This window comes from Meleagris gallopavo, chromosome 3 (genome assembly GCF_905368555.1).
Source record: "Meleagris gallopavo chromosome 3, MGAL_WU_HG_1.1, whole genome shotgun sequence".
Taxonomy (NCBI): Eukaryota; Metazoa; Chordata; class Aves; order Galliformes; family Phasianidae; genus Meleagris; species Meleagris gallopavo.
Window position 1 is genome coordinate 8,926 of NC_139406.1, and position 24,825 is coordinate 33,750.

Genomic DNA, 24,825 nt, shown 5'->3' on the forward strand with positions numbered 1-24,825 from the left:
TTGAACACAATAGGAATTCTTACTTTTCTCAGAAACCCCAATTGCTGGTTGTGACGGACTGATTTTCCTACTCTTTTTCCTTTTTTTTTTCTGTAAGAAATCTTTCGGATTCTTTTTGATTCACAACATTTTGATGGGTAAATTTTTTCCTAGTACATGCGGCTCTCCAATAATTCCCTGGACTATCAAATTTCTTGAAATGCACGTTGACATTTGGCATACAGGTTGACAACAACTGCGTTAGGGATAATCCTCTGCCTACATTTCTGGAAAAATTGAAATCAAAATGATTGATTTTTATGGGTTAAAAATGACAGGGTGGAATACGTTGTTGTGCTTTTTTGATTCTTGCAGCCACTGACTTGAGAACCCTTTGGGTTTTGTAAAAGGCTGAAAATTTGGCAGGGGGAAAATCTATTGTCATGACTATGCCCACGTTTGGCCTGATGACAGGCCAAAAAAATGCCATCTAAAAAAAATTCAGCTGAATGGATCCAAAATTGAGGGCTGAGATATCTGTTGGAGTTTCCTTTTGGCAGGGGTGGCAGCTCATGGCAGCAGAAACTGGGGAACCCCAAGTGGGAAAGGGAAGGGCCCCCCGAAAAAAGGAACCATGGGGGATGTGACTTTAAGAGAATGATGTTCCTTTCTGTTTTCCTCTTTCGTTTTGCTTTGGATGAAAAAAGCATAGCTCTAAGGGCTAAAACTTTCCCCGTTACCTGAAGGGGCGTTTTTTTTTTTAAAAAGAACATGTCACACAGCCCAACAACAGTGTAAGACTGATGATACGTAAGTCAAAGTTGTCTTGAACATGACCCTTCACACTGCACCCCCCCCCTTTGGGCAGGCCTAGCTTTATTTCTGTAATGAGCAGTTCCTGGAAATGGCAGTGTGTATTTGCTGTAAACATGCATTCATCAACCCGGCTGAATGGTTTTGGGTTGTTCATGATGGTAACTATTTCGGGGATAAACTGTCAGACTAGCTGGCCATAATATGGTAGCCAAAACGGTGAGGATATTTTATGAATAGCATCCAGATAAACTAAAAGATGGAAATCCTTTCTCACCAGGTTTCTGACTCCACGGGGAAAACCCTTTAGGACTTGTGTATCTGGTTCCCTAAGGTGGAAAACTTTTCAGGTGAATGCCCCGTTGCTTAACACCGCACAAAGAACTAGACTATTTCCCCTAAGATCTTGTTTATTTTATTCACTCGGCCCCATGGAAACAGAGGAACTGAAAGAAAAAATTAAACTCTTCTAGCGGCCACAGCATTTAAAAGGGGGTGATCTGTCATATGGTAAGAAAAACAAACAGAGCCTATTTAGAAATCCCCGTTCTCTTTGAAGTTCCACACATTTTCGACCAAAACTACTACTTTACAATGCCAAATGAGACATACTCTGCAAAAATAGGACATTTTCTCACAGATACCCCCTCTCAAATAAGGCATGTGGAAATTCGAGGAGTGACAGATGTTGTGCTCTCCCGGTGAGTTTTACGGAAAGTGGGGAGTGATCTTTTCTTTCCTGGGGAGGACAGGGGAGGATAGGGGAAGAGAGGAGAGGAGAGGAGAAGAGAGGAGAGGAGAGGAGAGAGAGGAGGAGAGGAGAGGAGAGGAGAGGAGAGGAGAGGAGAGGAGAGGAGAGGAGAGGAGAGGAGAGGAGAGCGTCGTGGCGTGGGGTGGCGTGGCGAGGCGGTCCTTCCAAGGTTCAGGAAGATCCACTTCATCAGAGACATCGCCTGGTTCAACCACTTACATTACCTGGTTCAGCCTCTTACCCCGCGTTCCTAAGAAGGTGGTGGAAAAGGCCACCTTTATCCCAGATAGGAAAGGTGAGGCAAAGGCCCCTCTGTGCAGAATGATTTACTTTATTCATGCCTCTACAGAAGGACTTTGTTCCAGGATGGCACAGGCACTGGTCTTTGCCACATGCCTCTCTGTTCCTCTGTTCCAAGTAGGGATCAGCTGTCCTGTTTGAAGACAAGTATGAACTTAGGCCATTTTTAGATCCTAATCTCAGAATTACAGAATCACAGAATAGTCATGTTTGAGGCCTCTGGAGGTCATCTGTTCCAACATCACTCCTCTACAAAAAAAACCTTGTCACAAATCATTGGATAAGGGTGATTGAGGTTTTGAAATTCTCTCAGGCTAAACTAAAGTGAAATGTTGAGTCTTTTTCCAAGGCTATCAGCACCACTGCAGGCATGTTCTGCAGTGGGGCTGGGAATTGCCATTCAAGAGGCTGTTCCAAAAACCATGGAGAAGACTGGCTGAGGAATGAGCTCCCCTGAGATCACCTGGTCCACTAGTAGCAAACAGTCCTCACAAGAGCAGGTTACACAGAGGCGGCTGGCCAGGAGTCTTCACATTTACACAAGCAGCCCCTAGGAAGTGCAAGGGACAAGGAATTGGGCAACCTAGACAGGCAAACAGAGTGGAGTGGCAGTGAGGGCATGGTGGGGCAGATTGCGTGGCAGTTCACGCAGGTAGGACAGAGAGGGAGGGTGAAATCCAAAATGCTTTCTTCTTATCTGGGAACAGCAAGGTGCAGTGCTCTATTGAAACATATCTGATGGCCACCTTCTGCAACAATCAGGCTGAGACAGAATCCAAGAGAGAGGGGCTTCCAACTTTCCAGGCTGATGTATGCACCTAAATGAACGAGGACTGACAGGTCTGCTCAAAACTTCAGCTGTGGAGAACTCCAGAATCTAGAAGCCCCTCGAGGGCCTGAGGGAAGAGGGTGTGCAAGGTGCCCAGGTGAATAAACTTTCTGAGCAGGTGAGCAGGCTGCAATCAGAAAGAAAGATTGATGCTTGGTATCATGCAGCCCAACACAGGCAGCCCAACAACCACGTCTTCTGTACTTGCAAGGGTAAGAAACTAAGCAAGCTTCCAACTCTGAGGAGATAGACCACAAAATCATGCAGGATGAGGGAGACTGGAGCAGAAGGAGTCTTCCCCTTGTTCCTCAAGTCCTCCTAGCCAACAAATACAAAGCTCTGGGTAAGGAAAGTGAACAGAGCATGGATAATATTTCAAAACCAGAAAGGGACAACCAAGTTAGGATGCTCCAAGTAAGGATTCGAGTAATAGAATTACAGAATAATAGAATCATTTCAGTTAGATGGGATGCTTAAAGGTCATCTAGCCCAATTCTGCTGCAATTAATAGGAACACCTACAGCTAAATCAAGTTGTTCAGAGAACGCAGAACTCAAGGTTCAGCCTGGCCTTGAGTGTCTCCAAGGACGGGACTTTCATGACCTCTCTGAGCAACTTGTTTCAGTGCCTCATTACCCTTATTGTAAAGCACTTTTTGTTTGTATCTGATCTAAATCTCCCCTTTTTTAGTTTGAAATCATTTCCCCAAGCCCTATCATAACAGACCCTGCTAAATAATGTTGCCTTCTTTCTTATAGTCCCCCTTAATATACTGAAAGGCCACTACCTGGAAATGCTGTTTTGTGGGAAATTCTTTTATTGGAAAATTTTTGAAAGGCAAAGGTAATGTGGGATTTAAACAAAATGAAAACTTTATTTGAAGCTGTGAAATATAAATTACCTAAATGTTCTCCTTCTTCTTTCTGCTCCCTGCCTTTTTCTCTTTGTCCTTAGGAAGACTGAAAAGAAACAACAGTAGCTGTTAGAGTGGAATTAAACTAACAGTAATGTAAAATCATTTACTTTCTTTAACTGTGCTGCAGTTGTAAGAGTGAACTCGGATTTATCAATAATTTATCCCTTTCAGGCCCAAAACTCATTATAAACTTCCTATCAGCAACAATGGAAGAGTAAGATGACTCTGGCCCTCATTCTGCTTTAGAGATATGGTAGACGTAGCGATCTGTACTTGTCTGCAACAAACACACGAGATCATATTCAAGATATTTCTGTGTTGTTTCGGCTCAGGCATTGATGACGCACCGAGAGGAGTTTCTCTAAAGTTCCGCAAGGGCAAGGAAAAGCAAGCATGAATGTGATAATAGGACAGAGATGAAACAAGCCCATTGCTGGCTTCGAACACATCTGTTTCTGTATAAAAATAAGGCCATTCCCTTGTAACTTGAATGTGCAGGAAGTTTGGTTTTAAAAGTAGAAGGCAGATGCTCTCCTTAATTCGGAACACTGGTCTGTGTCAGACACCTTGTCTACAGTGATAGTTCTTCAGCGTTCTAGATGTCTGTGACATTCTGAAAGCATTGTCTTCTAAGGAATATGATCAAAAGTCCATAAAATCCAAAGAAGGGATTCACTGGACAAGATTCTAAGAGCAGGAAACTGGAAAAATGAAAGCACATTTAAAAAAGAAACCTACTGTAAAAGTTGCTGAGGTATAACAGCAAAATGTTATGCGTTGATTCTGGCATGAATTACTTAGAGAAGGCTGGAAAACCTTCACAGTGCCTTTTTTTATTTGACTCACATGCCTTTCTATATTTGGCTCAGCCATTAGAGAAGATTGAACATCCCTGAGATTGTCTGTGTTTTCCTGGTGCTGAAGTGTCCAAATTTTGGAAATGTGCAAAATCAGCCTCAATATGCAATGGCTAAGAGAGAGAGGACCTGTTAGAGCTTCTGAACAGCTTTAGAACCTGTAGCTTTTCACTGTATAAAAATTACACACTGAAAGTTCAAAGAAAACTGCGCATTTAGTCCCTGCCTCCCAGTGCAGTTTCTGATGGCATGCCAAATACTGTGGCTTCCCCGCAAACCACGGAGCTTACAAAGAGCATTTCCCCAACTCCATTTGAGCTGCAAAATGCTTTGTACAACTTAGAAAAAAATACAATGGCACTTGTACGATCACATAAATAAATAGCATTTGCATACCATTATTTTCTCTTTCTTTTTTTTCTTTTTTTTTTTTTTTCTTTTCCCAGAAGTAACTTCAGGGACTTTGCCCGGAGAACTTGTCAAATGTGTTACTATATATTACATTCTTCTCTGGAAAATCTGGAGGACAGGGAGAAAGTTTGATCATACTGCATTCAAGAAGAGATTTCTCTTTAGCTTTGTGGGGCCAGGATTCCATCTTCTGTAAAGGTCCAGCACTTAATTCCAAATGTCCACAACCTGGACACTGTTCCCACAAGGAACAGTTTCATCTACAGAAGTACCATCAGTACACTTTCTGTTTTCTGAGGTAACTTAAAGCAATTGAAGCAATTCAAGATGGGATAGGCATTACAAGTTAAAAGCTACAGCAACTTGATTCAATTCAACTGAAAAAAAGTGTCAAACATTCTCATCTGACTTGGAATTACTAGAAAAGTGCAATTTCTTATTACACTGGAACAACCTCATTACTATTTCATGGGCTAGCTGGCACAGTGCAAAAGTAGATAAACATAGAAAAATCAATCTGACCACTTCTCAAAATCTTATACTGCCAAGCATTTGTGAAATTAAATAATATTAAGAGTGGGAAAACCTCAAAAGTCTCTGACCCTTATTTCCAAGATCTAAGATCTTGCTCGGTTTGTTTTCATAGTGAGAAATTTGAAACTTCTACAAGATGGCTTGAAAAATGTTTTTTTTTATAATATACTGTTTTCCTCTTACTATGTAGGAGAGAGAAAAACCTGTTCTCTCCAAAGCAAAGATCAGAATAATAAAACACCTCTTAGTAACCATGGGAAATTGTGAACCAAAATTCTACTTTACTTAATTAGTAATAGCTGTAATATTGAAGGATAGAACATGCATTTCTACCATTAGTCATGCCCTTAGTTCTAGGATGGAGTGCATTCTTGCCAATGCATTTATGTAAAGCTTAGATTGATTTCCCTGGATTCACCTAAACTGTTGCATTCTACTTGTCTTTGTATTTTTATGTTTTGTCTTCTTCTCCAGCTGTTTTGGAGTGAAAAAATAAATATTCCTGCATAAAAATCAAATCTTTCACAGCTTACGCTTAAATTTGGTTCTGATTAAACAAAACCATTGAGACCAAGAGGAAGTTAGAGCATCAGCAACTGGCTCTATGCCCCAGATCTCACTCAGTTTGGCACATGTTTCTTATGTTGTAGGACTCTCCTGAAAAAGACTCTTTTTGGTGTAAAGTGTTTCCCATCAAATTGTTATCATATTGTGTTATCATATAATAATTAATTGTTATAATTGTTATCATATGGTCAGGTACTGCCTATAACCTCAGCTGTTCTACTCAGGAATACTTCGTAGATTACAATAATGAGTAAATTGAGCCCTATGCAAGAACAGCAGTGCACATAGTTTGATTGTTTCAATCTGTATGTGCTTTGGGTACGAATGAGCCTCCAATAACATAGGAGAGGCATGTGACACAGGTACTGTTTCATGTTGTTCCAGTACCATACAATATGTCATCTCAATAATGTCACATGCAGTGATCCATGCACACAACATATTTTAAATACAGGCTGGAGGCATGAGGCTAGAGTGTCCTCTCATAGTGACTCTACAGTAGCATTGTTTCACAGAATCACAGAATTGTAGGGGTTGGAAGGGACCTCTAGAGATCATCGAGACCAACCCCCAGGCCAAAACAGGTTCCCTACACCAGGTCACACAGGTAGGCGTCCAGGCGAGACTTGAATATCTCCAGAGAAGGAGACTCCACAACCTCCCTGAGCAGCCTGTTCCAGTGCTCCGTCACCCTCACCGTCAAGAAGTTCTTACGCACATTCGTGCGAAACTTCCTATGCTGCAGCTGATGTCCGTTTCCCCTCGTCCTGTCTCCACGTACCACTGAAAAGAGACTGGCCTCTTCTTAATGCACCCCAGAATGCCATTGGCCTTTTTGGCCATGAGGGCACACTGCTGGCTCATGGCCAACCTGTCGTCCACCAGGACGCCCAGGTCCCTCTCTGCAGAGCTCCTCTCCAGCAGCTCATCCCCCAGCCTGTATTGGTGCATGCAATTATTCCTCCCTAGGTGTAAGACCCTACACTTGCTTTTGTTGAACCTCATCCGGCTTCTTACTGCCCAGCTCTCCAGCCTGTCCAGGTCTCGCTGAATGGCAGCACAGCCTTCAGGCGTGTCAGCCAATCCTCCCAACTTCGTATCATCAGCAAACTTGCTGAGGGTGGCCACTATCCCCTCATCAAGGTCATTGATGAAGATGTTGAACAAGACCGGACCCAGTCAGCCAGTTCTCAACCCACCTCACTGTCCACTCGTCTATCCCACACTTTCTCAGCTTTGTTATAAGGATGTCGTGGGAGACAGTATCAAATGCCTTTCTAAAATCAAGGTAGATTACATCTACCATCTTCCCCCATCCACCCAGCATGTGACAGCATCATAGAAGGCCACCAAGTTGGTCGAGCACGACCTCCCCTTGGTGAACCCATGCTGACTACTCTTGATAACCTCCTTTTCTCACAGTTGTCTGGAGATGGTATCCTGCACAAGCTGTTCCATCACCTTTGCAGGGACAGAGGTGAGGCTGACAGGCCTATAATTACCCGGGTCTTCCTTCTTGCCCTTTTTGAAGACCGGAGTGACATTGGCTATCCTCCAGTCTTCAGGGACCTCCCCTGTTATCCAAGACCTCTCAAAAATGATGGAGAGCGGTTCGGCAATGACCTCCGCCAGCTCCCCCAGCACACGTGGATGCACCCCATCAGGTCCCATGGACTTGTGGACTTTAGTACTGCCTAGGCGCTCACGCCCGTCCCCTTTCCTGACTAAAGGGAAGTCTCCCATTCCCCAGACCCTCTCACTAACCTCCAGGGTGTGGGATTCCAGCGGGAGAGCCTTTTCACTGAAGACAGAAGTAAAGAAGGCATTCAGTATCTCTGCCTTCTCAGCATCCCCCGTTATCAGAACCCCCCCCCCCCCCCCACTTAGTAAGGGGCCCACATTCTCTCTAGTTTTCCTTTTGCTGTTAACATACTTGAAGAAGCCTTTTTTATTAACCTTTATCACTTTAGCTAGATTCAATTCCAGACGGGCTTTAGCCTTCCTTGTTGCATCCCTGCAGGCCCTGACTACATTCCTATATTCTTCCCAAGTGGTCAGACCCTTTTTCCACATTTCATGGACCTTCTTCTTTCCTTTGAGCTTGCGCATGAGCTCCTTGCTCATCCACACAGGTCTCCTGCCACCTTTTCCCGATTTCTTGCTCACAGGGATGCACCGATCCCGAGCTTGGAAGAAGAGCTGTTGAAATGCTGACCAGCTCTCAGAGGCCCCCTTACCTTCTAACACCCAAGCCCACGGGATAGCTCCAAGTAGGTCCCGGAAGAGATCGAAGTTGGCTCTCCTGAAGTCCAGGGTAGCAATCCTACTTATAGCTTTGCTTCTTCCACTCAGGATCTTGAACTCCACCATCTCATGATCACTACAACCCAAGCTGCCCCCAACCTTTACTTTCTTAACAAGTCCATCCTTGTTGGTGAGAATAAGGTCCAGTAACACCCCTCCCCACATTGGTTCCTTCACCACTTGTTTCAGAAAGCTGTCTTCAACACACTGCAAGAACCGTCTGGACCGTGCATGCCTGGCCATGTTGGTCGTCCAGCAAATATCTGGATAATTGAAGTCCCCCATAAGCACCAGTGCCTGGGAATGTGACGCTACATCCAGTTGCTTACGGAAGGCCTCATCAACCTCCTCATCCTGATCAGGGGGCCTGTAGTACACGCCCACAACAGTGTCACCCTTACCAGCCTGCCCCTTGATCTTCACCCATAAGCTCTCCACTGCTACATCACTCTCCCCCAAGTGAAGTTCAATACATTCTAGCTGCTCTCTCACATGAAGAGCAACTCCACCACCCCGCCTAGCCAGCCGATCTTTCTTAAAAAGCACACAGCCATCCATGACAACATTCCAGTCATGTGAGCTGTCCCACCATGTCTCTGTGATCGCAATGAGATCATGGCCTCGCGACCGCACGCAGAACTCCAGCTCTTCCTGTTTATTCCCCATGCTACACGCATTAGTATATAGGCACTTAAGAGAAGCAGCATCCCCCCACCCCTCTCCAAGCCTTTGAACTCCACTGTCTCCACCCATCAAGTTCTGTTTGGAGCCTCGAACTGCCCCCTCAGTCCCAGCGGTCCTCATTTTGTCCCCTTCCCCCTTCATACCTAGTTTAAACCTGTCAATAAGTCCTGCCAGTTCCTCGGCTAGAACCCTGGGGAAAGTCCCCATGGAGACAGGCTGCATCCATCTGCAGCCATCATGCCAGGTGCCCAGTAAAATGCCCCATGATCAAAAAAACCAAAACTCCTGCGTTTGCACCAACTCCTAAGCCATTTGTTCAAGAGATGGGTTTTTAGGCTCATCCCAGTATCGTTTCCTGCCACTGAAGGTACAGATGTAATGACCACCTGCACACCTGTTCCTTCAACTACCCGTTTCATTGTTGTTATTGCAAATCCACATCAATTGACATCAGCAGTAATGAGACTGGAAGATATTTGCCAGATGAGTATGGACCTATTTTTCCCGGGTGCACACCAGGCAGACAGATTTTTTCTCAAGCCTCATAAAATCTTTCCTACCCACAGCAGTGCCTACTGGCCATGGCAATCCTTGCCTTCCCCTTTGACTTTCAGGAAAAGGCTAACTATGATTTAATATGTGAAATGGGAGTAACAAGAATTCTGTCTGTCAAGCTGGATGGCAAATAACATTACAGTCTTCTTGAATGCGTTTAACAGAAGAGAGTAGAGGCCTTCATTTTAATTTCTCCCCAACTAAACCCAGAGTATGGATGAACACAGTTAAAGAATTAAATCATGATTTTGGCTCCATTTGATGCGGTGAGAATATTAAGGTGCCCTGTAGGTCATCTGAAAGTTATATAATCTGGAAGTGGCACATTTTTATGTGCAAAAATCTCAGGAAGACACGTTTCTGTAAGAAAAAGGCTCACTGTCTCTGTCCACTGCTCTGTTAAACTTGACTCCTTCCTGATATCCAAATAACACGGTAAATCTCCTGCAGAATAAAGCTGATCTATAAAAATTAGAATTAGGCTGACCTGGAAATATTTTAGTTTTTACAAGTTGCGTTTTCAGAACAGGACAGGAATAATTAGGCTAAAGGGCAAGAAGGATGGGAAACCATGACATAGAGATCACAACAATAAAAAATCTCTGTCACAAAAACAGTCTCATGGAGGGAGGTTGATCCTGATGTGGGAATCAAATGTTTTTTCTGCATTAGACTAAGTTAAATAGTTAGCAATATACTTGTATAGCTAGCAACCGTTTATATCTAGTCTGCAGGAATATGTCTGTGATATTTTGTCATACGCAGTGCAAAAATATCTTGCAGGAGATTGATTAAATCAACAAACAAACAAGTCATGACATGCCCAAGAAAGTGTCTGAAGGCCTGGCATCCCCCCTCCCTCAGTGCTCTTTGTTTAACAAAGGAAGCATCCTCTGGACAGAATGGAAGAAGCCTTGGAGAGAATCACCATATCAACATGATAAGGAAAGTACTGAGACATCTTGGAAACAGCAGGATAGCGACTGACTGGCACAAGATAGCACACGAATCAACAAGTGTCAGAATGTAATGAACAAATGTGAATCTTTGGTAAGATTGTGAATCTGGAGTTCCTAGCCAATGGGAAAACAAAAGAGGGAGTGGGCATGGAGGAGACGAGGTACAAAAGCTGCATTATTGTGTCCATAGGTGTGCTCCTGCTTGCAGGATGCCCGCCATTGCAATCATGAATAAAATCTGCTTTTATCAGAGATACTGTGACAAAATTATTTGGACATTTCCAACACTGAGCAGGAGAAAGAAATCGGTCTGGGAGGACCCTGAATGTGCATGAGCTCTCTTCTTCTTGTGACCTCCTGAGCAGCTTGCTGGGAAGCCTCTTGCTCCTTCTCTCCCAAACTGTTCCTGACTCAGGGTCAAGCAGATCCTTGCTACACTCAGCAAAGGAAACAGCATGGCATGGCAAACAACATCCAGCTGCTTGCAGATTTCCAAAACTCCTGCCAGCACCTCTGCACCCCTCAGGGATAATTATGCCCCACATGTAGCACAGGCTGTCAAGTCACTGGTTTTACTGCCTCTTCTTTTCTTTGTCCCCAGTGTGACACTGGCTAAGGGGCAAGTGGTGCTACAGGTGTAGCTACTTCAGATGTCTCTGCTGAATGCCCCCAAGTACTACTGGTAACATCAGGCTTGAAAAGGAAGAGTAGGGCAAACTTTTAACCCTCAAGGTCTGCATCTATGCCGTGTGAGTACTGAAGAGAGACTTTACCTGAAAAAAAACTTAGAAAAAATTGGTCAAAAGCCTTAGCTGTCTCATGACTTCGACCTTTGGGCATATGGGGGGTATGCAAAGGTATGTACTGCATACCAATCTCCGGAATGAACAGGGAAAAAAAAGGAATTATTTGACCATAATCTGGGAGTGTTTTCAGGAAGGAAATTTTCTGGATATGTCATTCTTCATCACTTTCTATTGACTTAAAATTGAACCATCACTGTAAAAAAAAGAGTGAATAAGTGCTAGATGAGTATCATTGCCAGTTGTGGTAAATTTTGCTACTGCTTTGGAAATGGATTATGCTGAAAAAAAAACAATGCCAGTATTCTTCTTACTGATGAGCACAGTTAAGCGTGATTGTCCTGAAGTGGTGGGTACCTACAGTAGTGTTGGAAATATCCAAATAATTTATCAGGACAGTATCTCTGATAAAGCAGGTTTTATTAGCAAATGCAACAGCGGGGGTCCCGCAAGCAGAAGCACACGCAGAAAACAGTGTTATGTCTTTTATGACCTATTATTTGATGTTTATCTCTTTCTCTCCTGGTTCCTCATTGGCTGAGAATTTCAGACTCACAATCTTCCCAATGATCAACTAAACATACGGATAATGGATAAACATAGATTTTTGCTAGCTAAGCATATATCACTAATTATTTAGCTTCCAACACTTGCTCACTCAATACTCGGTCGTTGTTTGTGGATATCTGCTCGTCCTTGCATAGAGACAAGCTTGGAAGGAGGATAGAAAGGAGTATCTTGATGCCTGCCTGTTGCATCCCAACCTACCCACGGAGCGAGGCAACCCAGCCTTTTGTAGAGGCCCTGGCTTCTTTGATGTTTGTTAAGTCTGCTTTTCTTTTGCTGAGGATCTCTTATCCAAATAGAATAGCCTTACAGTATGCTTTCTAGTCCATAATACTATACCCATACTATGTGGAACATTTAAAAACTATTGCAGTTTGAAAGCAAGAATTAATCACATAATTCAGCAATTATATTTCTAAAATATGCTACTAACATATATGGTATTTCTACTTTTTCACATCGGCTATTTCTAAGGACAAGTTACAAAATACAAATACATTGTGCTCTACTTCATCAGATCGATTCCCCCTTTTCAATATCTAATGCAGAAACAACGTTCTATTCCTATAGTAGAGGTGAGACAACTCTCTGGGCAGCAAACTGCAGCTCCTTCTGGAGAAACTTGTGAAGAAGAGCCAGACCCAGGGGGTTAGGATGAAAGACTGAAGTGGACATTTAGTATAAGTGTCTATGTGTGAGCTCATAGTCTTGTGAAAATGCTCTGTGTAAGGTATGTGATCAAGTAACTTTCTTCTAGAGCCAATTGGCAAACACCTACTGATTCAAATTGTTTGGTCAAATTAATTTAAATTAAGATTTTGTCTGTGGAAGTTTATTTCTCTAAGAAATGGATCAAGTTACTATCACTTGCCTTCAGATAGAGACAAAATGGAATAGTGGAGGAAAAACTGTGGATGAAAAGGGAAGAATACAGAAACTTTAACTGGACACAAATTTTGCTGAGCAAAATAATCTCAATCTTTTTGGGAAAAAGCACATTCATTGTGAATTGTGAAAATTATTGCTGTTTGTTTTAGAGACTTAAGGTTAGTATGTATAGACATGTTTAATGTTCTTCAGAGATAAGTCTTTTGACTCAGTGAACAATTTGTCTGTAAGGTCAGACATCTACATAACTGTTGCAGTATCATGTGAAGGAAGTTATGGTTCTTCTTTGGAAGAGTCAGTAATTCTAGGCTCTCTCAGAAAGACTGCATATGGCCCTGTAAGTATGCACTATTGCTGTAAGTATCTAATGAAAGACACGGAATGTTTGCAATCAAATTGTATTTTTAAGATTTTTTTTTCCACTGATGATTTTCAGTGCTTGACATCTTTTTGTTTAGGCAAATACAAACCTCATGTGCCGCTTTACTTCCATCGTGACTCGTTTTCCAGGATGTAAGAGGGCTCCCTCAGATGTTGGTGGGGAACCTAACTACACAGAAATGTGGTTTGTTTTCTTTGGTGGAGTGACTCTTATTACAGAAAACTGCAATAAAAACATATGAGGTCTGGCATTTTGCATTTTTAGATTTTGGCAGCTGTAAGAGATGATTATTTTTGTACCTTTGTCTCAAAGCATGCTGAGGAACACAGATGGACAAGAACTAGCAAGTTCTGGTCAAAGCTGGCAATATTTCATTTGGCTGCGAGGCAGTATTTTGTGTGGGCTTATGTGCAGGGAGGTGGTGCTGCACATCACTCTTACCTAGGTGCCCAGGAATGCCACACTGGCAGAAGAAGGTTAAAAAAGGGATCTACAACCAAGAGCGTTGTGTCTGACATCAGATGCCTCATGACGTGATGCCTGCCTGCTGATGGATTCTCCTGGGCCTGCTCTGTCTGTATCTGCTTGCTGCCTAATGCCACTGCAGCACTCCCCCCTGAACTTTTGCCTCAGACCATTGGAACGGCATGCATCAGGACACTTCTGGATCTTGATGGTGACTATGCCTTGCTTCTTTCCTATCTTTCCTATCACCTGCTTTTGGAGGCCCCATCATCCTAATTTGTAATAGTTGCTGGCCTTCCCTTCCCCATCTCCCTGATTGATTAGGATTTGTAATAAACTGGTCAGACCAACATTTGAACCGTTATTTCTTAATCACACGTTGGGCATACATATGTCAAAGAACCTCCTCTTCCTCCGTAAATTGGAGCGAGACAACAGCAAATGTCATTCTAATATTCTAACCCTTTACCAAGCTACAGCCTTCCACAACTTCCTCATATTTACTGACAGTTTTTTAATAAGTATCTTCTGCTATGATTTTCAGGGGGATGGTCTTAGTGATGACAGTTTATTTCTAAGATGAGAGTGTAAACGCTGTTTTCCATCTGGTCCTCTAAAGTCACTTGTCAGGGAATTGCCACTGCACAGTGTTCTGCTTCCAGCTCATCTTGCTGGCAATGACTGCGGCAATGACTGCAGCAGGATTACTCCTCACCTGTTGACTTGTACCAGGCCAGCTTACTTCAAGATGTATTTTCAGCTCTTTTTCCTTCTCCTCTCCTCTGCTGAAGGACACATGCTAAAAGAAGGTGGGGATGAAGTATGGGTTGACTTTGACCATGTATGGCTGAGGAATAGTTCAAATAGGTAAATTTCCTTAGTGTCTGTCCTGCAAAAGCAGTTCTTACTCAAGGTCAGTGGCTTGGCCCTACTATCCTTGGCCAGCCAGGAGGGATTGCATTTCCCCCTGAGAAAAGCAGGCCCTTGAGCTTTGGTCTAGACCTCAGAGAGAGTTCCCAGGCTAAAATATAAGTATGATCGCACTGACATACCTCTATTTTTGTTTTGTTAAGCATATTCTGCTTAGAGAGATGAAATTTAGAAGATGCTTTCTTAAATCATTTATTTCTGTATTCTGCTCAGAGATGTGCAGACTTAAGAGCAGGCACTGGAAACTGCCGGGCCCAAAGAATGTTTGTGCACAAAATTCAGTTGCTCAGCCTAAAGTCAGCACTTCTTTTGGGGGATGTGAGGGATAAGAGGAAAGCCAGCTTTAAAAGTGTCCCAGGAAGGCAAGCATTACTGTGTGAAGTACCAAAGAAGGAGCTGGGATTGTAAAGCCCCTTCTTCAAGTGGTGCAAGATTCCTGGGGCTGGCATTATTGCTCCTTGTCATGGCTTTGTAATTTTGCTATTGGTAATCTACATCATAACATCATGTGGAACACAGGTAAGAAGAAGAACTACATGGCGCAGAGGACCTCACTGTCAGAGAGGAAGATATGTCACGGAAGTCACAAGATCTCATTCTCAGACGGGAGCTTCCATCGCTCTCTCACTCTCTGCCTGGCAGAGGGTGTGGATGTACTCCCAAGCCATGTGCCTTCAGTTCAAAGTAGGTTTTCTTGGTTTCAGAAAACTCTCTTTCTCTCTTATTTTTTTTTTAATTTGATTTATTAGCCTCAATTTCAATTAGATTGTATTATATTGTATTATCTTATATTTCGATATCATAGTTAGTAAAACAAGTCTTCCTCCTTAAATCATTGTCGCTGGTTTTTTGTTGTTGTTTATTTTGAGCCCAGTCCCCACCTCCCTACCCTTCCCCTTTTCCCTTTCCATTTTTGGGGCCAGGGGACGCACAGGCCTACTGCCCCCCTGTCACAGGCATAGATTGATCTAGATAACACCGTGACAGTTTTTGGTGGTGAATGTGGGCAAACTGAAGCTTTTAACATTAGCAGGACAAGAAAGGGATTTTTTTTAAGCCAGAGACTGCAAAAGTATTGCTACTTTGACCTTCATAGATTAGATTGTAGTCTGTCAAACTCTGGACATTGTACCAAGTGGGTTTTTTTTTTTGTTTTGCTTTTTTGGGTTTTTTCCTTTTTTAGCAGCTACTAGCTATGAATCCACTCTTTATTTTAGGAGCACTGTATAAGAAATTAAAAACTATTATGTTCTTGAGAACATGGAAACAAGTGTCCTCACGTCTAGAATGGAAAAAAAAGAAGCAGAGGAGAAGGTAGAAGAAGATCCAGGCGAGGGACCCTCCTCAGAACCATAAGCATCAAGAAAGGCAACAGGAAAAACTAAGAGACATGGAAAGGAGAGTGATGAAGAGGGAGTTTCTATTATCACTGCTCGTCAACCTCTGAAGTTGACAGCATTCCAAGGCTCAAGAAAGGAGTCTACATGACACCTGAACAAAAGTCTGATTTTCTGCTTACTTCACTGTTGGCACAGTGAGGTCAACAGCTTGTCTCTAAATGGTAACGAAGCTTGCCATCTAGGAGGCATTGCTGAAGACTCATCTATTGACAGAGGGATAAGTAGATGTTTGCATGGAGCTGCCTCCCTCTGGGAACAAGTGTTAGTTAGAGCATGAAGGAAAGATATCCCTTCAAAGACAATCTGAAGCCTGTGAAAAAGTGGGATACAACTGAAAAAGGTATCCATTAATTGAGGGAAATAGCCATGGTGGAAATGTTGTATGACCCTAATTTTGTTCCTAATGATCCATGCCAAAACTACGATTCTGAGAGAGTGAGGACAGCGCCTGATATATGCCAGAGACTTGCAACAGCACCAGAAAGGTATGCCAGTACACTAGCACAATGTTTCAAAGGTACAAGGACCAACAGAGAAGACTCCTAGTTTTTGAATTGATTCTTACACTTCAAAACTATGAAAAGCTACCCTCAGCTCACATTTCCATTTTAGCCATTTAACAAGTATCAGACTGAATGAAGAGCAAGAGCAAGATTAATATTGATTAATCGTGACGAAGCCATAGTAGTATCAGAAACACTTGATGAAGATTGAGATGATCAAAGAAGTCTAATGAAGGAGCTGATCAAACTTCATGAAAATCCAACTAATTAAAGGTGACGAACCCTCCTCCTCACCTGTATCATGACAAAATCTCAACTATTAAATGCAAATGCTTTTCTGCTAAAACAAGGAACAATAGTACGACTGTATTGCATATTGCCTTGTGACGTTACCTACATGACCATGGAGAAGACATGAAGTGGCATGACAAACTACTCCTGTTCTACGCACGGGTGAGAAAATTACAAAACCATGACACTGCTGAAATGTGCTGTTAGTGCAAGATATGAGAGGACCCAGTGGCTGTGACAGTTGACCCTGAGAAAGTAGGCTTGAAGAGAGTAAACATACTGAAAACAGTCTAATGAAGATATGTTAAAGCCAGCTTATCTAATCATGTTTTAAACCTGTTGTGTCCAACTCAGGGGCTGCACGTGGCCTGGCACAGCCCATCCTGTGGCCACTCCCTGCCCTGCGCTGTCATGGCAACAACGCTTTCTCAGCAGCTCAGCTCTAGGTGTGTACCCATCATTCAGCAACAATCAAACATCAGCCTAAGTCAGTTCCTCTTCACTCAACACAGCCCAAGCAAGTCAAAAAGTCAGTAAGCCACATAAACAGTTGTTTCCACTCTTCACTATCTCATGTTTGTACAACTCCTTCTCTGAGGAATCCTGGAGCAAGGGTAAGGCCTCCAGATGTTACTGCAATGTGTTGGGTGACATGTAAGCCCACAACATCAGCAAAAGTTCTAGATGGTGCTGTGGTGCATCCAAATCTGTGGTGCATGTAGTCAAACGGTATTTGAGGCCAGTGTACATAAAGATATATGCTTTGGGGCTTAAAGTGCGCATAAGATTATTTTTCTTTATAAGCTCTGATCGTTTGATGTTGTTTTATTTATGAAGCAAGAATTTATCTTTCAAAACTCACTGTATAATTTGAAAATATCTGTGTGACTCTAGATGTCTGTTAAACGTATTAATGCCTTATCTGTCCTAAGTTCAGGGAAGCTCTTTATTGTCATTGCCTCTGCCAATGTTAATTGTTGATTCACTGAAAAAAAATTTTGCTAATTTTAAATTTGCCATTTTTCAGGTAATGGCTTCTGTAAATGTTACAGCAGAAAATTTGTGTGAGTTATCTAGATTTTAATCCATTTTTTAACAATTACATACAAGTGACTTGTAAAATTCTGTATTAGAATACACTTATGCTTCTAATTACTTGTTCGTTATTGGTAAAATTTAGAGAATATTCAGCAGGAGAAAACTTCTAATTTATGTCCATATAATTCATACTAAAGGGACTAATTATAGGTAGATTCTAAAATTCTACTTTTAAAAATAAATAAATAAGTCTAGCTGGTTTTGTTTTACAGACAGGAGGCAATATACTTTGGTGTAAATACTAATATCATACATCCATTAGTTCCTTCCTTGTTTTCTGGAATAGGACTTTGATAGTATTGAGCAGCTGACCATATGTTAATATGCTGTGGAATCCCAATACTCCAATGTTTCATACAGCCTTTCAGCTGAAGAATGATTCTCTGTGGGGGAACGTGCGCATTTGATAAGCTTTTAAAATAAAACATACGGTTTGCATTTACATCTACTAAAAGGCTGTTATTCTATTAGTCTCTTAAGCTTGTGTAATGAAATTATGTTCTCTAGTATATGCTTTAGCAGGTTTCAGCCTAGTCTTTGGGCATGGGTGGAAATAATTGTCATTACCTGGGCAGGAATTCCCAAATTGCGTCACTATGTTAGAGCCAGGAGAGGGCACCAAACAACAGCGACAGCAACTGCTCTCAGCATTGCAATTCTTTGTCATTGCAGACAGTTACCCTTTCCATCACAGATAAACAAAAACATGCCTATTACAGCAACTTTTTGTAGATGTTGACTGTGCATGCAATCATGAAAAATCCTATGCATTACGTTAAAGTTTACAGTCCCTAGAGACTGAATATCCTGATTTATGTAGATTTAGGGATCAGGTATTCTTTGATGTGATAATACAAGTGCAAGAGAACTTAAGTTCTGAGACTTTGAAAGAAGTCTAGTGAAATGAATTGGGCTGTGCAGACACAGTGGCTGTGTCACACAAGCCTCTTGGAGTATCTCAGGCTGAAACACATTTTGTGAAACTGTTTCAGTGATTTTACACTTGTGAATTCTCTATCCACGTAGAAAGACAACACAAGGACTGAAAGTGAGAAAATCTCCAGGTGACAGTTAAAGGGCCGCAGGATTCATCCCTGAGGGCCCAGCCTGGGAAGCCATTCCTGACAGAAGCGTCTCCCACCTCTCCTTCTCTCCTCTGTTCTGAGCCTACTCTTCACATCTCTTACTTCGGCTTATAAAGATGTATGTGAGTTTGGTGGACTATTCCTCTAACCCAGACAATGATTCTTTGGATGAAATAGAGTACATCCTTAGGCTTTTCTGGGTAATTAAATCATAATTCAGAGTAATGCTTTATTAAAGGAAAATAAATACCTACAGAGGAATGTTACAAGAGACATGATATAGAGAATATTTTTTAAAACCGTGTGATACTTTTTCTGCCCACCTATTTAGAAATGTACTATCACCACTTAGGCTGAAATAAAGAATTTGAGTGCAAGTAGTCTCCCCTTTAATCCTTTGGAATGAAATATTAATTCATAAGAATTAATTTGTATTTGCTGCCCTTTCACTCCTTGGTATTAATCAGATGAACATATCAAGATTTTGTAACATAGCAATCATCCATTTTCTAATATTCTCTGATCCTGTGCCTTTATGGATGTTTTGAATCTTCTTGACTTCACTGGAAACTGAGGATAGCGAGCTCTTGAAACAGTTGTCCCCACAGTTGATTTGCATACTGAAATTGCATTTATATTAAGTTCCAAAGAAAGCAATCTCCATGAGATCTGTAAAAGTTTCTCTACCAAGTGAAGAGCTCCGAATTAGTTGCAAGACTGAGGTAAAAAGATATAAAAATGTATTCACATAGAGCCTATTATTCAGAGAAAAGAAATCCTAAAACCGATTGCCAGCTCACAAGCTGCCATCCTACTACATTTTTCTGCTTCTGAATATTTTGTTTAAATTCTTATATACGATGTAGCCTTTAGTATCTTTTATAATATAGAGTCAGTCATTCTCATGATCTCAGGAGCAACCTACTTCAGCTGCTCATCAGCTTCCCTGGGTATCACTGTCCAGCCTAACTGTCCCTAACTCATTTGAATACTTAAACTTCCAGAAACTGGAAGGGGTGGACAAAGCCAAAGACCCCCTGAACATAGTGAAGATTTTCCCAGACTAGATTTTTGCAACTGCAGAGCTTTCCTTCTCTGTGCTCAGAGTAAAGCTTCCTTTTCTGATGTTTTTGTCCACTTAAGGTAGTGGCAGGGCTTCTGCTTATTCATTTATCTAATGTTAAGTATACCGACTAGAATGGGTGCCTTTGCTTTCCCTTATTTCAAACAAATTTTAAATTAGGTGAGGGAGTTTCTTGCTGCTGAGTAATCATTCCACATACTAGAATATCAGACTTCTATCTTATTCTTGAAGCACTGAGTCAGTGAAAGAAATTCCACCCCACAAACACTGCTCTTCCTATCTTAGAAGTCAAAAGCACTGGCAACATTTCTCCAATCTTTGCCTTGAGCATTTTTCTCAAAATATAAAAGAAGAGGACTGTGCACTTGTCAGTCATCCTGATATACCAGAACTCACTCCACTCTGTCCTTAAAATGGGAGAAACCGTTCTGCAAGCCTCCCTCTCACTTTGTCCTCTCTCCAACCTCGTCTCTGTGATCTGGAATTTGAGCAGGAACTTCAGCTGAAGTTGGGCAGTAGCACTAGTCATGAGTCCCTCTGTGTAGAACTAATAAAATATTCCTGGTGACAGGTAGCATAAAATACTATAGAGCACCTGTGGAAAGAAATGAAATTAACCCCTTCTGATTTGTCATTCTTCTATTCATCTTTACACTGTGTGCATACATTCATAGCACATAGTTCATACATAGTGATAGAAATGATAAGAAATGTGAAGAAAGTTAGAACTAGAGTTGGAGACTGAATTTTTATAAAAAAGAATAAAGCTAGACATGAATATTTACCTACTGCTTCTGTATCCTGCTGGGCCAAAACCTTGACTGGCTCTATGAGAACAGTACTGTGTGCTCCCCTCTGCTCCCAACCTCCTCCTTCAGCCTGGTTGTTATGCTCAAGGCCTTGTTTAGGACCGATAACACAGTATTGCTAAATACTTTGACTATGAGCTAATCATCTTAGCCCACAAATAGTGAGCAGCCCAAGAACCCCTTTAGCTTTAATCCTCATAACAAGACTGCATGTGACCTCCTCAATTACTTCTAAACATTGTTAAGCTTGAATGAATATGATTTCAGCGTGGATTATACTGAATAATAATTAGAGGTGACTTATCGAGGTATTCACCTTTTAAGAGTAAACACTGAGAAACAGCATTGGGGAAACATCCAGGGTGAAATGTGATGAATTTGCAAGGAGTCTGTTCTAGGCAACACAGTCTGCATCCTTAGATTGTCAGTAACACCAGGGAAGCTTGGTATTCTGACTCTGTGAGATACAGCATGGAGAGTGAATTGGAGTGTAAGCACTGCAGTCAGGCTCTGTGATAATACCACAGGGATGTGAACTTGATGGTGCTGTGGAACTGATAAACGTGTAGTTGTCACCCTGAGTCAGCATCTTTTCATTTTTCTGTCGAACTAGGCACAACAGAGATGTGTATGACTACAGCTACTCTAACTCCACCTGAAATAAAACTGTATAAAAATGGCTTAAGAGAGAAGGAATTTGGGAAAAATACAGAATCACATGATGATAGGGGTGGGAAGGAACCTCCAGATCTCCCCCCATCCAACCCCTGTGCTAAACCACATTGCCTAGGGCAGGCTGCACAGGAAAGCACCCAAGAATTGAATTTGAATATCTCCAGAGAAGGAGACTCCACCACCTCTTTGGGCAGCTTGTTCCAGGGCTCTGTCACTTTCAAAGTAAAGAAGTTTTTTCTCACGTTCAGATGGAACTTCCACTTTGTGCCTGCTATTTCTGGTTCTGTCACTGGGCACTACTGAAAAGTGCCTGGCCCCATCCACTCTTTAGATATGTATAAGCATTGATAAGATCCTGTCTCAGTCTCCTCTTCTCCAAATTGAACAGACCCAGGTATCTCAGCCTTTCCTCATGTGGGAGATGCTCCAAACCCCAGTCATCTTTGTGGCCCTCCTCTGGACTGTCTCCAGCAGTTCACAGAACCACAGAATCACAGAATCACAGAATTGTAGGGGTTGGAAGGGACCTCTAGAGATCATCGAGACCAACCCCCCCCTGCCAAAGCAGGTTCCCTACACCAGGTCGCACAGGTAGGCGTCCAGGCGAGACTTGAATATCTCCAGAGAAGGAGACTCCACAACCTCCCTGGGCAGCCTGTTCCAGTGCTCCGTCACCCTCACCGTCAAGAAGTTCTTACGCACATTTGTGCGAAACTTCCTATGCTGCAGCTGATGTCCGTTTCCCCTCGTCCTGTCTCCACGTACCACTGAAAAGAGACTGGCCTCACCGCTATGTCTGCCACACCTCAGATATTTATAAACCCGGATCAGGTCCCCTCTCAGTCGTCTTTTCTCAAGGCTAAACAGACCCAGTTCACTCAGCCTTTTCTTCATAGTGGAGATGCTCCAGGCCCTTCACCATCTTTGTGGCCCTCCGCTGGACTCTTTCCAAGAGATCCCTGTCTTTTTTGTACTGGGGAGCCCAGAACTGGACACAGTACTCCAGATGAGGCCCTACCAGGGCAGAGTAGAGGGGGACGATCACCTCCCTCAACCTGCTGGACACGCTCTTAAGAAGAGCGTGTCTTTCTTGAACCAAGGAGCCCAGAATTGGAAATAGTACTCCAGACGCAGCCTCATCAGGCAGAGTAGAGGGTGAGGATATCCTCCCTGAAAGGTACTGGCCACGCTCTTTTTCATGCACCCCAGGATACCATTGGCCTCCTTGGCCAGCACAGTGCTGGCTCATGGCCGACCTGTTGTCTACCAGGACACTCAGGTTCTTCTCTGCAGAGCTCCTTTCCAGCAGGTCAGCTGATGTGTGTGGTTTTTCATCCCCAGCTGTAGCACTCTACACTTGCCTTTTTTTAATCTCACAAGGTTCGTTTTCACCTAACTCTCCAGTCTGTCCAGGCCTAGTTGAACAGTAGCACAGCATTCCACTGTGTCAGTTACTCCTCCCATCTTTCTATCATCATGAAACTTGGTGAAAATGTATTCTATCTCATCATTAAACAAGACCAGACCCAGTACCAACTCCTGGGCAAATTCAGTAGTCGTACCCACAAACATCATATCAAAAAAGATGCAATCTGAACAGTGAAGCCTGAGGGCCTAGTCCTAAAGCAGCTAACTGCAGCATTAGTATGAATTATTCTGCCTTCAGCATGTTAGTTTTTTGAAGAACATACATGAATTATTGGCATTTCGTTATTCCTGTAAACAACTTTTGTCCTGTCAGGCTTATGGCAGATTTCATTCCTCACTGACCTCATGAAAACTTCACTCTCAAACTAGTCATATGTTGTATGTTTATCCCAACTATCTTTGTATTCTACCATGTACCTACCCAATATGGTTGCTTATATTCACTCTTCTAGGCTAATGAAGCCATTCTTAATGCTCCTATTCATCTTTTCCATCCACAAATATCACTGTTTCTATCCTTACACTTTTTCACATGAGATACTCTTTTAAGTCATTCCCTTGCCATCAAAGACCTGATTGATTCAAAAGCAGACTCTATGTCTGATGCAGGGAAGACTGATATGCAAGTCTGTTCAGTCAGCAGTTCTGTAGTATACATGCAAGCACAATGTAAGAGTATGTTAAGTATGTTGCCCTTTGTTTTAGTTTCATGGATAATTTTAGAAAGCATATGTGTCTGGGTGTCTAATTTCCACATTGCTACTGTTGTTCCATATGTCATATGGTGTCGTCTCTTTCCTAACAAAACTTTCTCATCATCACCACTGACATCTGAGACTTTTGCTCCAATGTTGCTGCTTTTACTTCATAGGACAGTCACAGAGCTTTCAATTCTGATCCTTTACACATGAGAAGGGATGTGGCAGTTTAAGCATTCGAGTATGCTTCTTACTTTTTTGCCTATACTGGTCACAGGGAAGCCACATCCACACTTCGGAACAGGATAGCAGACAACTGTGGACACGTGGAAAGCTTTGAATCCAAAAGTAAGTTTGCAAACACAGTTTTAGTCTCATAATATACAGAAGCAATCCATGAGATAACAATGAACTTGAATGTAGTTGCTCACAATCCATTTGCTGATATTAATTTGAGCTTATATCTCTCTCCAGGAATCACGAATCAAGCAGGCTACTTAAGCTGGTGGCTTCTCCCTTTCAGCAACTATTTCACTGTAGTGAAATAGCCCGTTTCATTACCATTGTTACCATAACAGTGAGGGAAGGCCTGCATGCCCAGAGCCCAAAAGGCAGACAGAACAGAGCTCCAGCAATGCCAGCTGGAGCTTTCCCCAGACTACAGCAAGTCTGTTCCGGAAGCACCCATTTTCACTCTTTATCATAATTCAGTGATTTAAAGAAGTTTCTCAAAACCAATCATCTGAATGGAAGTTCTATCCTGTTTTAAGAAGCTGGAAATTCTACTATTTATCATTGGTTCCCTGACAAGAGTATGATGCTGAAAGAAGGCCCAACTTTCTAATGTTGTGTGAAGTCAAGGGAATAATTTTTATACTAATTACAGAGAATTCAGAGAATAAATGAAGTATTTGTTTTACTATAAGTAATTGTAAGAGAGAAAGAGAATGCACGTAAATACATCATTCCAAATTTTGCAGGAAAGTGTCTTTGAGTGATTGTCCATCTGTACCTTCTTACTATAGGCAGGCTTACATCCAAACATTTTGAGTCTGGGAACTTTTAAAACTAGCATCAGTGGCAGAGATTTTTTCTTTTTTTTTCCCCACTTCTCTCACTTTTTCACACCACAAGTGAAGCGTGTCACGGGTGAAAAGCCCACATGCACACACATATTGCTGCTTTAAGTTCTGGGAAAAGCAAGGGAAAGTTAGAGGTTGTTTCTTGTGAGTGTCTTTGTGTTTGTGTCTTAGTATACAT

General features: G+C 42.2%; 1 long non-coding RNA gene across 2 annotated transcripts; it reads right to left on the reverse strand.

Annotated features, from left to right (window-relative positions):
* Positions 1-1,882: 1,882 nt before the first annotated feature.
* LOC146544557 (uncharacterized) lies at positions 1,883-24,091 on the reverse strand. Of its 2 annotated transcripts, none has more exons than XR_014882217.1 (3): positions 20,741-24,091; positions 3,574-3,631; positions 1,883-1,976 (listed from the first exon to the last, which is right to left on the reverse strand). It is a non-coding gene; the product is annotated as an uncharacterized LOC146544557 (long non-coding RNA). The 2 variants fall into 2 exon arrangements; XR_014882216.1 differs by having other exon boundaries at positions 1,891-1,976; positions 3,574-3,621.
* Positions 24,092-24,825: the final 734 nt, after the last annotated feature.